This window comes from Trachemys scripta, chromosome 9 (genome assembly GCF_013100865.1).
Source record: "Trachemys scripta elegans isolate TJP31775 chromosome 9, CAS_Tse_1.0, whole genome shotgun sequence".
In the NCBI taxonomy this organism is placed as follows: Eukaryota; Metazoa; Chordata; order Testudines; family Emydidae; genus Trachemys; species Trachemys scripta.
This window is the reverse complement of record NC_048306.1, coordinates 6789784-6793461: the sequence shown is the minus strand read 5'-3', so window position 1 is coordinate 6793461 and position 3678 is coordinate 6789784. Positions and strand designations below refer to the sequence as shown.

General features: G+C 47.3%; 1 long non-coding RNA gene across 1 annotated transcript; it reads left to right on the top strand.

The window, feature by feature from the left end:
• The first annotated feature begins 1014 nt into the window (after positions 1–1014).
• On the top strand, positions 1015–1852 carry LOC117882543. The gene is made up of 2 exons (XR_004647038.1): positions 1015–1136; positions 1683–1852. It is a non-coding gene; the product is annotated as an uncharacterized LOC117882543 (long non-coding RNA).
• Positions 1853–3678: the final 1826 nt, after the last annotated feature.

Below are 3678 nucleotides of genomic sequence, written 5' to 3'. Positions count from 1 at the left end.
ACCTGCGGTGCCGGGGCTGGGCCGCGCCTCCTCCTCCCCCCACACCCCCCCTTACCTGCTTCAGGCTTCCCGCGACTCAAATGTTCGCGGGAAGCAGGGGAGGGGGCGGAGACTTTGGGGAGGGGGCGGAGTTGGGGCGGGGCTGGGGGCGGGGCTGGGGGCCCTTTAAAGTGTCCTTTCGGAGGCACTAAATATGGTAACCCTAATGTAACCATTCTCCTTGCAACATGGCTCATACAGAGCATGAGAAAAGGAAAGCGAAACCAGCCAGTGAAACTGTCCAGGCCGGCTTTGTTGTCTCAGCTGAATGAAATGCCAAAAGGAAACCGACTGCATAAATGGCAAGAAGTATATTAGATTTACACAATTAGTGCATTTTTCGTACTCAACTAGTCTAAAATTAGTGGCAGAGGAAAGGAAATCAAATAAATGTCAAAACCCAGAAACTTTGGGCTACATCCTCAGCTGATATAAATTGATGTAATTCGGCCCATCAAGGAGCCAACGCTGATTTACTCTGGCTGAGTATCTCACCATCCTTTCAAAAGCATCCTGGTTGCTAAGTGACAACCACACACATACCATATCCGTAATCTATTATATTCAGTTTTCTTGAAGATTATGCTCGGCTTTGATGGAATTTAGGAAACAATAGGGATATAGTGGGGGAGGGTGAAGTGTGTGTGAAAGTGTTGGGGGACTGATGGATTTTAGAGGCTGGCTGAATGGTAATGACAGTCTGTGCTTGGTTCAGGGGGACTTGATCAGAATGACTCTACAGAAAGTCTATGACATCAAGTTTATAGGTCTGGCTTGTACGCAGGAGATGCACATGCTGTTTCACCCTCTGTGTGCAGATCTCCTCTGTCCTGTGCAGAAATAAGGAGTCTGCTGTCTTGTTCCCTCCCATCTTAGCATCTGGATTTGATACTTTCTTGGAACTGGAGCTCTCAGACAGTCCCTATTAGTTTTTGCTTTTTGTTTACAGACACAGGGCTCCAGGTGCACGTGCATCTTCTAGAGATGAGGACTCTGTTGTGTACAGTGGAGAGGAGATCACAGCGGTCATCACGGATTGAATGATCACCGTTGGTGACACAGTTCCAAAGATGAAACACAAATTCCTGGATCCACAGGTGGTTCCGTTAGTTAATGTTTTCTGCAGAGCACAGAATCTCTGTGCCACTGTGATCTCCCACGGCAGCACAGGTGTTTTCATCTTCCAAGGGCTCTTTTGAGCACAATCTTCTGCAAGCAGCTGATTAAAGTAAACCTGCTGTGTATGGCGTTACTTCCTCAGTATGCCTATGGCAAAGAACAGTGTTTACAGGTTAGGGGAATCAGGAGGACATATGCCAATAGAAATCATTTAATGTTGATAGCAATGTTTGCTAAGGGCAGTCTCCTTCCCTATCAAACTTTCCCACTCCTAGGTTATGGTTTTTCAAGGGGGCACCTTTATGGAGGGGGTGTTCTGGGAACTAGTGTCTTAAAAGATTTTTGCAGCTAGGAAGCCAAGTAGTTCCTTGTGCTAGGGGAGACAAGAGTGTTTTGCCTTTACATCCAGGCGGGTCATGTTGCGTTGCATGTAGTGTTGTATACTTGTGGAGTCAGAGGGAATACTAAAACATTTCAAAAATATACTGAAATATGTGGCTTTTCTTTTTTAAACTACATCCAAGCCATTTAGGTCTATAACCATTATGGAACAGTGACTAAAAAGAGAGTGAAGGAAAGACAAGAAGTCACAATGCAATCAATTTAAAATGGTTTTACGGGGGCTGGTTCCACTTCCCAATGCAAGAACTAGTGAGAAGCTGAGTTCTACTGTCTCCAGCTGCGATGCCGCATGTATGTATCTGAACGTGTGACGACTGTGTGACGACCGTTTTTATAACAAAGCAACTGGTATTTTAAATGATGCTTCAGGCCAGTAGAAAATACTCCCCAATTATTACTACCTAGCTTAACACTTAAAGGGGAATATTAAAACACCCCCCCACCCCCCCGAATACAAACCATCAGCATTTGGCTGGCTGATAACACTACACACTACAGAGAGTCATTTGGAGGCTCTGGGTTTTTCGGGAGCAGTCCGGGGCTCTCTAGAACAAGCCCTACTGGAAGGTGCCACTTCCTTATTTTATCCGGTGACCCAAAAAAAGTGACAATAGAAATAGTGTCTCCCTCCCACCACCTATGTAAAGGAAGGGTAAGGTTGGCACTTGCCGACATGCCTGCAAAGGGGAGTGAGGGAGCTAGAACTCCCCTTTATTGTCCTCTACTAGCTCCCCACATTGCTGGTCACAGCATAAGCAGGAGAGCAGCCTCCATAGGGCTCCTGCTCCCTGCCCTAGGCAGAAGGGCGTGGGCAAAGCCTGAGCATAGCCCGTGACTTCACTTTGCAATGTGCCAGCCAGCGTAGCTGAACTGACAGGGAGGGAGGAGTAAAGGGCTGGCACAGATTACTGCCCCCTCGTGCAAGGGGAGAAGCAGGGACTGAACTGTGACTTTCCAAATCACAATTCACGCCCTGATCTGCTCCTGGGACAGCACAGCTAGACGCTGCCTTGACTCACAACAGATTGCACTGTCACAGTGTAGCCCTGACTTTGGGTTTTCATCTGTCTTTGTTTATCTTTTATTGTCTGTCTCGGGTCTTACGCCTGGAGGAGAATGTGGGTGCCTTTCAGAGATCACTGCTATAAATGGAGAATGGACAAATTTCCTCCCCACTTCCCTTCTTTCACTCATTTAGTTATGTATTCACACACACACACACACAGAAACGCAGCCCCTTGTGGGGTGTGACAATCAGAAATGGTGACTGCTTCTTGGAAACGATCACAGTCACAAGTGTACCAGAAAAGTAAAACAGAAAAATGAAAACTTGAGAGATCCGGCTCATAAAAGTTTCATGATTTTTAAAGCACAAGCAAGTGCTTGGTTGATCGGGTGACCAGATGTCCCGATTTTATAGGGACAATCCTGATTTTGGGGTCTTTTTCTTATATAGGCTGCTATTACCCCCCACCCCCGGTCCCGATTTTTCACATTTGCTGTCTGGTCACCCTATTGGTTGAAGAAAGGGACATCGCATACAACAAAAATAAGTATAATGTGCTAGAAATTGTTTTGTTTCTTTTTTTTTTAAAAGCTACTAAACAAAGGCAGTGTTTGAAGTAACAAAAATCAAACTGTTTTTAAGAGCAAATAAATGATAATATATCTTTATATTGGATCCCTTCCCACCTCCCAGCCCTACTGTCCTGGAGACCCTGCCCCTCCTCAACCAGCCCAACCCTCCCAAAGCTCCTGCCTCCCCCCACCTCACCGTCCAGGAGCCCCTAACTCCTCCCTACCCACCACTCTGACTATCCTGGAGCTTCCCCACCATCACCACCAGCTTGACCATCTTGGAGCCTTTGCCTTCCCCCTTCCATACCTGTCCTACCAGTCCAGAGCCCCTCCCCCCCCCCAAAAAAAAAACAACCCAAGCATCTGAGAGCCCTGGCCTCCCCTCCCCTCACAGCCCAATTTGTCCCAGAGGCCCTCTCCCTGCCCACCTCCTCCCCCCCACCAGCCTGCCCATCCCAGAGCCCCTGTCTTGTGGAAACGGGAAAGGACAGTTCTGACCAATCACAAGAACTGATAAATAATTCTTCCCTTGTGGCTTCA